Below are 14473 nucleotides of genomic sequence, written 5' to 3' on the forward strand. Positions count from 1 at the left end.
GTAGAGATTGCAACTCTGTTTTGGTAGTCAGAGGAACTACCTCATAAATTGCTTTTACGCTTTTCTAACCAACTTAGATTCCTCTCTCATGGACCATGAATCCTAAGAATTGTCCAGCTGATACTCCAAAAGCACATTTATTAGGATTCATCTTTAAACCACGTTTTCTTGTGCATTCTAGAGTCTCTCGCAAGTCAGCCAGGTGCTCTTTGTACCCTTTGGATTTTATCATCACATCATCGATGTAGATTTCAACAATCCTGCCGATCAACTTATGGAAAATGTAATTCATCACCCTTTGATAAGTTGCATCGGCATTCTTCAGACCAAAGGACATCACAACCCACTCGAGCAGACAGATTGCACCAGGGCACCTAAAAGCAGTCTTTGCTATGTCTTCCTTAGCCATGAAAATTTGGTTGTATCTTGCATTACCGTCCATGAAGCTAATAACCTTGTGCCTAGCTGCTGCGTCCACTAACATATCAGCTACCGGCATCGGCTTTGTTTAGATCCCTAAAATCAATGCAAACTCTTAATTTTCCATTCTTCTTATACACAGGGACAACATTCGATATCCACTCTGCATATCGGCACGGTCTGATAAATTTTGCTTCCAATAACCTTTCAGTCTCCTTTTTGATATTATCGAGCACGTTCGGGTTGAATCTCCTTGGAGCTTGTTTAAATGGCCGATATCCATGTTTGATTGGCAACCGATGTTCAACAATTGACCAGTCTAAACCAGGCATCTCATAGTATTCCCAAGCAAAGTAGTCTTTAAATTCCTTTAATAAATCAATTAATTCCCACTTATACTCCGGATCCAACTTAGCACTTACGTACGTCGGCCTAGGTCTATCTCCAGGACCAATATCTACTTCTTCCAATTCATAGAATGACGTGAAGCCATGTCCTAGTTTGCCATCTGTACCATCTATTTTATTATCCATTAATACAAATTTTCAAAGCTGACTGCTTGGATTGGTTGTTGGCTTTCACCATTGACTCTGAATTCTGACGGCAGCAGAAAAGTTATTTGGATATTAGCCGATGGTTGCTTTCTATTGGCTGTCTGCTTAGTACACATACTTGAGGTTTACCGGATGTCTGAGCCTGTTCCAACTCTTTATTCCTTAAGCGTTGCACCCTTCTCTTCTGGCTTCTTATTAAACCTTCTAGACATCATTGGCCTTCCTGCCAACCATATTTTCTTTCGTTGCCTTCTTCGTAATTAGCCCAGTCCTAGTCAACAACTCTTTTCCCAGCTGATTATGAATACTTCTATTTTTTAAGTGCCGATCCATGTTATTATGATGATATGCATCTTGAGAATGGATAGACCGGCGGTTGGTTTGAGATTGCCCAAACTCCCAATATTGATTGCTATATTCTGGACAGTCATGTCTGGTAGGCAACTTTAAACCTTCATTCCAGCAATGTCTGAAGAAAGGACAATTCTAATGTGATTCGGCTTGTTTCCTTTCATACCTCTCTTTCTAGTTGACGCTGGTATTCTTGATCCTTTAACCAACGCTGATAATCCTTTTCCTTCTGCTGCTGCCACTTATTCAACGGAATCCAAGAGGTAACTCGCGGCTTTGTCGTCCCTGCTTTTGACGTTCCTCCCTGCTCATATTAGCTCTTTTGCTCATCGTGTCGTCTTCTAATCTCTCTGTACTCGTCAGCCGATATTTGTATCTTGGGATCGAATGTTCCAGCTTCTCTTGATTTGGTCGATGTTAGGACCTTAGCTTTTCCTTTGATCAGTCTAGCATCAACCATATTCTGATCTCCTAGGAAAGGATTATCATCAACTTTCATTTTCTGAGGCGTGTCAAATTTGAGCCTCCCTTGCTGAATAGCCCTCTGTATATGCTGCCGGAAGATTCTGTATTCATTAGTGGAATGAGAGGTAGTGTTATGGAACTTGCAGAACTTCTTATTCTTCAATTGATCCGGAGGCAACATAACATGACCATCGGACAACTTGATCTGCCCCATCTCAAGCAAGAAGTCAAAGAGCTTGTCTGATTTGGTGACATCAAAGTCATAGCTCTCCTCGACTCCTCTTCCCTAAGGATTTGGCACCATTACTATCTTCTTACCCCAATTCCATTCAGCCGTAGCAACCTCTTCTTCTTTGTCTTCAAAGCTGTCATCGACTGAGTATGGATCATAAGCTTTAGCTACTGTGGTACTCTTTTGAAATTGGATATCTCTGCGCATACTCTAGAATTGGCTATTGAGCGCTGCCACTCGTTGAGCCAATTGACCCAAGTTATCAAATTCTTGTCCCAACAGCTTTTCTTTCCACATTAGTAGCATTCCTTGAATAGCTAAAGCAGCTAATTGATCATCATCCAAGTTTAATGAGAAGCACAAGTTCCTAGTTTCTCAGAACCTCTGAAGAAACTCAGTGCTTGATTCATTAGTCTTCTGCCTTATAGTTGTCAAATCGGTTATCTTCTTTTTCCCAGTCCTAGTGTAAAAATATGTATGAAACTTCTTCTCTAGGTCAGCCCAATTGGCAATGAAATTGACTGGCAATGATGAAAACCAAGTGAAGGCTGGCCCTAATAGGGACAAGGAGAAGAAACAAACTCGATGGGCATCCTCAACTGATGCTTCACCCAATTGTGTAAGATACCGATTGACATGTTCTATCGTGCTTGTACTATCTTGGCCAGTGAACTTAGTAAACTCTGGGAGCCTGTAATTTGTGGGAAGAGCGACTAAATCATACCATTCTAGATATGGGCATTTGTACAAAAAGGTTAGCCCTTTTGGCTTTAGACCGAACTGATTCTTCATCATCTCGGTCACCCTCAGCAATAACTCATCAGCTTGCAGATTCGGATTCCTCTACACCTGCTGACCCATCTATGGATTGAAATCTCGTGTGCCTTGATACCCTGGATTTAGAATCATGTGAAGGGTATTATAGTCTGATCCATAGTGATATCCTTGTGGAACCTCTATCTATTGGGTCCTTTGCTGGCTTGCTGCTTGAAGTCTTTGATTATAAACATAAGGATCTATATCTCTACGGATCCTTTGAATTGATGGTGCTATTTTTTGAGCCAACGATGGTATGTGGCCTGATGTGCCAAAATTGATAACCTAGTTCTGTCCTTGCCCCGCTGGCTGTTGCACATGTTGTACTGGTGGTCTAGGATTATACTGTATCTAATTCGTAGTAGTTCCTTGAGCCTGTTTAGATGAACCCTAAACTGCTTGGACATCACCATTACCAGTTGGTGCTACTCCTTGATGGCTGGTACCGACTTGATTAGTCCCTTGGGTCAATGAATCTGGAATGTTGTAATAAGCTGGCCCACCTAGACCAGCTAGAAACCCATGAATCGTCCCTTTCATGGTGTCGTGGAATATGTCCAAGAAAGCTTCATTATGGCTTGATATGGCATCATGAACAGATTTGTCTACAACTTCCGTAAAGAAACACCTATCTTCAGCTTCAGTTGTATCTGTCTGCCCATGCAATAGAACTCTTGATAGTGGAAATTTCTGAACAATTGTGTTGTCACGTGTTTTGGTGTAGGACAACAAACACTTGTTCTGAAACTCTTCTGTAGCTTTGCTGATGACACCTTTATCTCCATCAGGCAGATCTTCATAATATACCATAAGGATGTCGTTGTTGTTGTGAGCCACCATGACGATTGTGGTGTCCCACCGAGCGTGCCAGAAACGTGTGTCAACACGGAATTTCATCCCGTGCCGAGGACACACGAGCAAGCCAGAAGGGTCCACTCGGTGGAGCTAGAGATCCACCTAGCTTCAGTGCAGGGGTGGTCGATCCTATGCACTCCCCCTGAGACGTGCTAGTCAATTTGACCCTACAATTAACAAGGAGAGAAAGTTTATTAGTAATTAAGAGCGGAACATGCCGGTGTTGCCAGACAGTCCCAAATGTGCGGCTCTGACAAGAAAGTGGGTGTAGCCCCGGGGCGTCTTTGTGAGTGGTCCAACCAGATTGAGTCCCCAGACTGCGAACGGCTAGGTGATGGGGATCGTCTTGAGTGCTTGGGCTGGTAGGTGAGTCTGCCGAGCATAGTACTGGCACCCTTCGTAGGTGCATATGATTTGCTTGGCATCGGCTACCGTGGTAGGCTAGTAGAAGCCCTGTCAGAACACGTTTCTGACTAGGGTTCTAGGTGTGGCATGGTGACTGTAGACCCTACCATGGATATCGCTCAGCAAACGCTTCCCCTGTTTGAAGGGGATATAGCGCTGCAGGATCCCAGTGTGGCTTCGCCTGTAGAGTTCGCCCTCCACAAGAATGAAGCACTTGGCATGATGTGTGAGCTATCGAGCCTTCGTCTTGTCCATTGGTAGTGTGTCATGGAGGAGGTAGTCAAGGTAGAGCATCCTCCAGTCGACCAAAGGGTTAGGCTCTATCGCTGGGTCCTCTTCGAGCTCCATGACTTCGGGGCCAGATGTAGCCGATGGTTGGTCAGCCCCCGAGCCAAGATTGGATGGACCATCACCGCCTTATTCTAACCCCTCATAGCAAACCAAGGGCTTGTGCTAGTCACTGGCAAAGATGCCTATTGGCACTGGCTCTCGGCTGGATGCTGCTTTTGTAAGCACGTCGGTCGCCTCGTTGAGGCACCTCGGGATGTGATTGAGTTCGAGGCCATCAAACTTGTTCTCCAACCGACTAACTTCTCGGTAGGAGGCACCATCTTGACATCGTGGTAGTTTGACTCTTTCATGACCTGGTCGATCACCAGCTGGGAATCTCCTAGAACGTCGAGGCATCGGACGCCCAGCTCAATGGCAATGCGTATGCCATTGATGAGCGCCTCATATTCGGCCATATTGTTGGAGGAGGGGAAATGGAGATGGACCATGTACCTCATGCGTACTTTGAGGGGTGACACGAAGACCAGCCCTATGCTGGCACCCTTCTTCATTAGTGATCCATCGAAGTACATCATCCAGTACTCTTGATCGTCGATTGCTAGTGGCATTTAGACCTCGGTCCATTCCGCGATGAAATTAGCCAACACCTAGGACTTGATGGCTATCCGGGAGGCATATGCAATGCCCTGACCCATCAGCTCGAGTGCCCATTTCATGGTTCTTCCTGTGCCATCCTGGTTTTGGATGACCTCGCTGAGGGGGAAGGACGTCACGACCATCACTGGGTGTGACTCAAAGTAGTGGCATAGCTTCCCCCTGGTGATGAGGACAGCGTACAGAAGCTTCTGGATTTGGGGGTAGCAGGTCTTCAAGTCAGATAGGACCTCGCTGATGAAGTACATAGGGCGCTGTACTTTGAGGGTGTGTCCTTCTTCTTCCCGCTCCACTACTAGGGCGGCGCTGACCACTTGTGTGGTGGCCATGATGTAGAGCAGAAGGGGTTCTTTCTTGGTAGGAGGAACCAGGATCGAGGCCTTCGTCAGGAGCTGCTTAACCATGTTAATTGCTTCCTAGGCCTCAGATGTCCATTTGAAGTGATTGGCCTTCTTCAGAAGTCGATAAAGGGGGAGACCTCATTCGCCAAGGCGTGAGATGAAGCGACTGAGCACGGCGAGGCACACTATAACTCGCTACACCCTCTTTATATTCTGAATCAGGCCCACCCTTATGATAGCTGAGATCTTCTTCGGGTTGGCTTTGATGCCACGCCTAGAGATGATGAAACCAAGCAGCATGCCCCTTGAGACCCTGAAAACACATTTCTCGGGATTGAGTTTGATGTCATTTGCTCAGAGTTTTACAAAGGTCTGCTCAAGATCGGCTACGAGGTGGTTAGCCCATTTGGATTTGACCACAATGTCATCAACGTAGGCCTCAATGGTCCACCCGATGAGGTCCCAGAAACACTTGAGCATACAACGCTGGTACGTGACCCCAGCGTTCTTCAGATCGAATGACATTATGGCATAGCAGAACGATTCGAAGGGGGTGATGAAAGATGTCATGAGCTGGTCAAACTATTTCACCGCGATTTGATGGTACTCAGAGTACGCATCAAGGAAGTAGAGGGTTTTGCACCTCGAGGTAGAGTCAACTATTTGGTCTATGCATGGTAAAGGAAACAAATCCTTTGGGCATGCTTTATTGAGACCTATGCAGTCAACACACATCCTCCATTTCCTACTCTTCTTTCACACAAGAATAGGATTGGCTAACCACTCTAGGTGGTACACTTCCTTGATGAATCCGTCCGCCAGAAGCTTTGCGATCTCCTCGCCGATGGTCCTGTGTTTCCCCTCATCGAAGCAACGCAGGCATTGTTTCACTGGTTTGGAGCCTGGGTGGATCTTCAAGGCATGCTCAGTGACTTCCCTCGAAATGCCTAGCATATCTGAGGGTTTGCATGCAAAGATGTCTCTGTTGGTGCTGAGGAAGCCGACGAGCGCACTTTCCTATTCAGAGGAAAGCGTGGTACCAATGCGCACTATTTTGCCCTCGGTGCAACTGGGGTCTATGAGGACCTCCTTGGAGCCCTCCACTAGTTTGAAGGACCTGCTCGACCGCTTGGGGTTAGGTGCTTCTTCGGCGACCTCCTTCCTAAGAGCCACGAGCTCTGCAGAGACGACGATTGCTGCGGTGTGATCGTAGCACTCAACCTCGCACTCATAGGTGCGCTAAAAGGAGGTGCTGATGGTGATGATCCCACCTGGCTTGGCATCTTTAGTTTGAGGTAGGTGTAGTTGGGGATGGCCATGAACTTCACGTAGCATGGTCGCCCCAAGATGGCGTGGTAGGTTCCGTGGAACCCAACCACTTCAAAGGTGAGGGTTTGTGTCCTATAGTTGGACAGACCCACGAAGGAGACGGGCAAATCGAGCTGCCCAAGTGGCAAGGCCTGCTTTCTAGGCATGACACCATGGAAAGGTGCTCTGGTCGGTCGAACGCACCCTCGGTCGATGCCCATGGCGTCGAGCGTCTCGGTGTATAGGATGTTGAGGCCGCTGCCCCCATCCATCAGTACCTTGGTGAGGCGCTTCGTACCGATGATCAAGTCAACCATGAGCGGATATCTCCCCGGTTGTGGGATGCTTTCTAGGTGGTCGGTCTGGTCGAAGGTTATGACAGATTCTGACCACCGGAGGAAGGCAGGTGTGGCCAGTTCGGTCGCATAGACCTCACGACATGCGATCTTCTGGTGGCGTTTGGAGTCGTAGGCCTCCGATCCTCCGAAGATCATGAGGCAGCCATTCAGTGTTGGAAAGCCATCGTCCTTCTCCTTGGTGTCGTCCATGGTGGGATTAGGGTCCTTTTCGTGCTCCCCTTTGTTGGAGTCTCTGGAAAAGAAACGCCGCATGAGGCTACAGTCCTTGTACAAATGCTTGACCGAGAAAGCATTATTTGGGCATGGCCCCTCAAGTAGTTTTTTGAAATGGTTCAGAGTACCCTCCATGGGCTTCTAACCACCCCTCCGATCAGCGATGGCAATGAGTGAGCCCTCGTGCTGTTGCTTCTTGTTCTTCTTTTTGGTGGGACGATTGGAGGTGCCTTTGCTGGTGTCCTCATCTTGCCTCACCTTGCCATTGAGACGATCGAAGATGGCTCTGACCGCTTCTTCGCCCGAGGCATGGCTGGTGGCAATGTCTTGGAGTTCCTTAGTGGTTCACGGGCCCTTACATCCTAGCTTGTGAACAGAGACTTGTGGGTATTCTTGGATAGGAAAGCTCCTATAACATCGGCATCAGTGATGTTAGGAAGCTCGTTGCATTGCCAGAAGAAGCACTGGATGTACCCATGGAGGGTTTCTCCTGCCTTTTGCTGATAGTTCTTGAGGTCCCATGGGTTTCCAGGGTGCTTGTATATGCCCTGGAAGTTTCCCATGAAGATCTCCTTCGGGTCCGCCCAACTTTGGATTGTGTTGGATGGAAGGTGTTTCAACCAAGTTCTTGCCAAATCGGCCAAGAACAAAGGAAGGTTGTGGATAATGAAGTCGTTATTATCCATACCACCGGCTTAGCAGGCAAGCCAATAGTCTTCGAGTCATAGTCTAGGGTTTGTTTCCCTAGAGTACTTTGGGATATTGGTTGGTGGTCGGTACCTTGGCGGGAAGGCAGCATTGAGGATATGTTGGTCGAAAGCCTGAGGCCCTGGTAGACCAGGGCTCGGGCTTCGGTCCTCGCCGCTGTCATAGCGTCCGCCACAACAAGGGTGATAGCCATGGCTAGCTCCCTCTCCAAGGTCATTGTGATTACGTTGGTGAGTATCGAGGGTGTTGCGCATGCCACGGTTGCGGCCGAGACACTGATGCACCGAAATAGCAGCGCGCTGCCTGCCGCCCAGTGGTGCCTGGTGGACCGATGTGTCCCTACTAGGGCATTCAGAGGGCATGCACTGACTAGTGTTGGGCTCATGTCATTGAGACAATGAGCTCTCTGCCTACTGCGCCACCATACGCTCGAGCAACGTGCGAATCTCGCGGTGGGCCTAACGATCCTCTGGCGTCGCGGCCTCTGGAAGGCCATGGAGCAAAGCTGCCATGGCGGCGATGTTCTAGCTTACTCGGGCAAAGTGAGGAAGGGCTTCATCATCTGTGATGATCCTTCGGTTCATGTTGTGGGCCATGGAGCGTGCGCGCCCATCGTCTCCACTGCGCTCTATCTCCTGATCGAGCTCCGTGCATTCCTGGTCAAGCTGGAGTCACGCTTCCTCGATCTCTAAGTGTTGGGCTTTTAGCTGCTCCACCGGCATGTGTGGCAGAGCCACTGTCTCCCTTTCGGCCTTGTTGTTGAGGTCGTTTGTTGGGGTAGCCTCCCCCTCACGGACACTTTCGACATGTCCCTTGGGGGTACCCGTCATGAAGCATTCACGAGAGGGGTGATGGCTCCCCCTGCTGGAGTCAGAGCCAGTGGGTGATTCTGTCTCCTCTGCTAGGAGGTCATGGAAGGATTCCACGATGTGTTCGATCACCCCCACGAATTCGTCATTCATGCGAGGTGGAACCATGCGTTGTGCCACAAGGTGGCTAACGGTCATCGCGGCATTGCAGAGACCAAACGGAAGCACTGTTGGGGCGCTCCATATGTGGTGTTCTAGAGAGAGGGGTTCTCCTCTGGCGAGCCATGCCATGTCATTGGCGATAGAGAAGGTGAGGCAGTGCAAGTCCTCCCTGGACGGCTGGGGCCCAGGGAGACACCGAGCTAGCTCTCAAGCCTCTCGTAGTTGAGGCCGACAGAGGGGAGAGGTTGGATGGCGGTGTGAGCCAATGCCAACTCTCCTTCCATCGTGATGATGAAGTCCAGGTCCCTAAAGTGCACGTGTGCACCTAGGACCCAGCTGATACCATGGCTAGCCATCCGTAGCCTAATGTTAATGTCGGAACACGCAAAGGTCCCCTACCTGGCGCGCCAACTGTTGGTGTTTCGAGTAAACACCATAGAGTAAATTTGTGTTATTGCACGTCTGGCCCGAATGGTGCGCTAAAAAGACATAAGGTTTATACTGGTTCGAGCAGAATATCCCTATGTCCAGTTCATGGCTGCTGCTCGTGTTATTTGCACTGAAAAGTTTATAGTAGGAGTTACAAACGGGCGAGAGAGGGAAAGATCCCAAGTCTCTAATGGAAGGGTCGAATGGGTGCTGAGAGCTTGGTCGTTGCTCAGCTATGTGTGATTTGATGCGTGGTGTGTTCAATTGATCTATCCCTATAGTGGGGTGCCCTGCCTTCCCTTTTATATACCAAGGGGAAGTAGGGATTATAGATGGGACAAAGAAGAAAAACCAGAGGCCAAGGAGGTCCTTCAAAGACGCTGGGTCTTCCTTTTCCTCTAAGTGAGCCCTCCCTAACACGGCAGAAGATGCTAGGGATAACTCCATGTTGGGCACATGTCCGCTGTTCCTGACAAGGAAGCGCTAGGCATCTGTCCGCTGATGATGCCATGTTCTGGCTTTGTCAGCAAGTGGTCACATCCCATCCTGCCCTGGCAGGCGGTGCGATGGACTAGGGTGTTAATCCATGACCCTACGGGGAGCAGATGGCACAGTGACCGCACGTCCATCACTATAGAGGATGTGAGTCTCCTCCTAGATGGTAGTGGTTGTCGTATTCTTCCATCAGGATCCGCGTCCGAGGACAAATGGCGGCGCCCACAACACTATAAGATAAATGTCGGTGCCTACAACACTGTTCGGGCTCTAACATGCTCGAAAGGGCTTTAAAGCGCCTGTCTTGTCATATCCTGATGGTACTTTCCTACAAGCATGTAGGGTATGGTCCTCGGTATTGTGGTTGAGTTTAGTGCCCTGCCTTGTCTACATGCATAGTTATGAAGGAGCAGCGCACAGACGTCCGACGAGGTGGAGTCTGCCCTGGACGTTGGGCGAGGTGGAGCCAGCCCCCGGATGTCGGGTGAGGCAGAGTCTGGCCTTAGTCGTCGAGTGAGGCAGAGACAGCCCTTGGGGGTCGGGCGAGGCAGTGTCTACCCTCAGACGTCGGGCGAGGTGGAGCCAGCCCTCGGACATTGGGCAAGGCGGAGTATGCCCTAGACGTCGGGTGAAGTGGAGCCAGCCCCCAGACATCGGGTGAGGTGGAGTCTGCCCTCAGTCGTTGGGCGAGGCGAAGCCAGGCCTCGGACATCGGGTGAGGCAGAGCCAGCCCCCGAGGGTCGGGTGAGGCGGAGTTTGCCCTTAGTCGTCGGGCGAGGCAGAGCCAACCCCCGAGGTTCGGGCGAGGCAGAGTTTGCCCTCAAACATTGAGCGAGGTGGAGCTAGCCCTCGGACGTTGGGCGAGGCAGAGCCAGCCCTAGGACGTCGAGCGAGATGGAGTCTACCCTCAGACGTCAGGCGAGGCAGAGCCTGCCCCTGGGGGTCGATCAAGACGGAGTCTGCCCTTAGATGTCGAGCGAGGTGAAGCCAACCCTTGGGAGTCAGCTTGAGGCGGGGGCCCATGGTCTCGGTGGACGAACAAGGAGTGATTCGACAAGCGGTGTAGTCATGCTCTTGATCTCACAGATGAATCAACATTGACGGTCATAAGCTCCTCCTCTTCAGGTACCCTAATATTGGTCCCCGATAGGGGTCACCGCCATGGTCACCACCATGGTGATGGCGGTGCACCACCCTATTTTTCTAGAGAGAAGGGTTTTTAGGGTGTTGGCTGGGGTGGCATCACCACCCCCTATTTGGTGTCACCACCACCTGTCTAATGACCACGGCTACTCAAACTAGCCATTAGATTCAACCATTGAGGGGCACCGCCACCCCATGTCCAATGACCGCACCGTCATGTCCGGTGCCCTCATAGAAAGTGCAGCTTTGCTCCAACAGCTCTGTTTGGCTTGGGGCTATAAATAAAGGTGGAGCTCGGGCTTGGGCTAGTTGTTGAGCACCTTGGGGATGTGTTGCCCTTGTGTGTGCTTGGTTTGATAAGCCTCTAACTCACTTGTGCTTGCGAGAAGTGTGAATCCATTGCGAGTGAGTGATTCTAGTGCATTGCATTGTGAGATTGCATCGAGTGGCACTAGGTGATCGAGTTGAAAGCTAGTGGTGCTTGTTACTCTTGGAGGTTGCCACCTCCGAGATGGCTTGGTGGTGGTCTCCGTCAAAGCATGCAAAGAAGATTGTGCGGTGTTCCGGAGAAGTGATTGTGAGGGGGATTGTGCTCACCCCGCGGGAGCTGTGAAGAGCAACTCTAGTAGAGCGAGATGCGAAGGGCGACAAGTGGTCTGGCTAGGTCAAGTGCTAGAGCTTGTGATAAGCACTCCATGTGGGAGAGTGTGACTTGTGGGTCACCACTAGCAAGAGGACCGACGGCAACCTTGGAGCTTGTCTCAACAGGGACTAGCGTGTTGGCAAGCACGTGAACCTCAGGATAAAAATCACCATGTCATCCTTGTCTTCCTGTTGGTTTGCATCCTCATTACACAGGATTGTATTTACTTAATTTACATTGTGCTTGTGTAGTTGCTCTTATAATTAGTTAGCTTGTGTAGCTTGCTACTTACCTTCTTGCTTGTGTAGCATAGAAGTAGCTCCCTTGCATGACTAATTTAGTTTGAGTAACCTTGTTAGTCACATTGCTTAGTTTGTGTAGCTAAGTAATTTGTGCTCTCTAATTTGACATTAGTTGCCTTGTTATTGAGCATTGCAAGTGAGCTTAGGAGCTTTGTGCTTTTGCTTACTAGATTGTGTAGGAGCTCTCCCGGTTGTGCAAAGTACTAGTGCATAGGTTTATGTGACCTTGCACTAGAATTGATTAGGTGAGCTCTAGCTAGTCCGACACCTTTTGTAACACCCTCGGTGTTACACCGAAAATCCTTTACTAAAACATGTCATGATCATCATGTTTATGTGTTAATGCATGTGATAAAGTGTGTAGATCAATTTCTGTAACTCGAAATGATCAACTCAAATGCGAAACGAAAGTTGATTCGATAGTCATGTTATATCACTTAGGGTTTAAAACCACTTTTTATTAAGAAAAATGCTATAGAACATATATGTGATACTTAAATAAAGTTTGAAGTACAAACTTTGTAGATGACAATGAAATACTTGCGGTCGAAAAATGATATTACTAGCTAATATTTCCACTAGCTTAGAAATCACAAATGGAAATCAAATTTAGCTCAAAAACTTAAAAATTTTCAAGTTTGACAACAGTTAGACGCTGCTATGTTTAGCAATTTATTGTGAGAGATTGGGTCAGGAGTGGTGTAGTGTTATAGCTCAATTTGGTAGTCTTATGTGCCATGTTGAGCATGGTGAAGATGGTTTAGGTCCTAAAGCAACCGTTTGGTCGTGTTGAACGCTTTAAAATTCGTGCGTGTCACTGTCTCGGGTTGGTTGGTAGCGGGAGTGCAGCCACCACGTGGCCTTCTCACACCGCGCACATGGCCACGTCCCATGCGGTCAATCGTGCCACCACGCTTGGCTAGTTCAGCCACCTGGGCTTGGCCGAGGGCGGCCGTAGTGAGCCGCTGGCCCTGCGCCCTGCTGCTCTGCCTCACGCTGCCGTTTGGGTGCCACCGCGGCCGAGCTGTGCTGTCGTCATGTCCACACTGCTGATGCTCCTCGCGTCACGATGCTACCACTGCCATCGCATCTGCGCCGGTCTGCTGCACCTCTGCGCTATTGTCGGCCCTATGCATGTTGCCTCTGCCGCACGCACATGGGTGAGCCGCCGTCGCCATGCCATTTATGTCACTGCGGTGTTTGGGCCACACCGGTCGGATGCGCGCACATGTTGTCTGTAGCGCTGGCACATGGGCCTCCCGTTCCCGCCGCTCGTGTTCCGCCAAGGCGTGGATGAGTCGAGCCCACCTGTCGCGCTGTCTCTCTCTCTTCTTCTCCCTTTTCCCTCGTTTCCGCCACCGTCATGTCATGTCACGGTGAGCCCATGAGCGAGCACCTCTCATCAATTCCTTGTGCTCGTGTCTTTGCCTTCACACCCCCTCTCCAACTGACCCTACCCTGCTTTAATTGCAGCTCAGCCGAGCTCTAATTTTGGATGCTTTGCCCGCCGCCGTGGCCAGCCTCCACCACTTCACCCCACGCTACTTCCTCTGCACCACTAGCTTGCCTTGGCTCCCTCTCCACCATGCACATGCCAATGGGAGCACTATCGCCTCCCCACTGCCGCTGACGTGGCCATGTCCGCTGTGGCTCATCGTCGTGCTCATCGCGTGCACAAGGCCAGCACTGCTCAGGTAGTCGCTGATCGAACCACCACTTTGGCCTAGTGCTTATCCCCTATCTCTACCATCCTATTAGTGATGTGGCTCACTAGAATGCGGTTGCCGTCGTTGCAGGTCGCCCACCACTGGGAAGAGCCCATTTTGCTTCACCCCCGTTTGTGCCACCACAGCCCATCGCTTCGCGTCGAACCCTACGTGAGTGTCGGCCTCGTAGATAGGTCAGCGTGGGTCCCATGTGGCCAGCGCAAGCGCCAGTGCCACCGCTCGCCACGCTGGAGCGCATGGGGGAGGCTAGGGACCTTGGCATTGTAAAGAGGAGAAAGATCCGAGGGTTTTCATTGCAAAGTTGTTGTCTATAGAAATAGTACTTGTAGTGTTCACGCTATTTTCTGATAACGCGAGGGCGTTTTTGCAAGAGTGCCAGTGCGCGCGGGCTTCCTCGTCATGGGCTGCCTCCGCGCATGGGCCTCGCCTCGTCTGTGGGCCGTCGTGTGCTCGCGTGCGCGCATTGCGCCGCGTGGGCCGTGTTAGGCCAAAATCAGTTTAGCTTTTTCGTGGAGAATAGAAATAGATTTTCATTTGTATTTCTAAGCTCATCTTTGGTAAATCATATAAAATCATGTAGGTATCAAAAAATTGTGAAACCAATTTTTTAAAGTTCCTAAAATTGTGCTCTATCTGTTAGTGTATTTATTTCATATATGTGCTTGTTGATACCAGGAGCTATTAAATTATTTGAGAGTGCTTAATATTATTAGGTTAAATATTGTAGGAATTTTTGTGGTAGATTGGTGATAGCAAAAACCCTAAAATTATATAGTAGCTTCATGGTATTA

This window comes from Miscanthus floridulus, chromosome 11 (assembly GCF_019320115.1).
Source record: "Miscanthus floridulus cultivar M001 chromosome 11, ASM1932011v1, whole genome shotgun sequence".
Classification (NCBI taxonomy): domain Eukaryota; kingdom Viridiplantae; phylum Streptophyta; class Magnoliopsida; order Poales; family Poaceae; genus Miscanthus; species Miscanthus floridulus.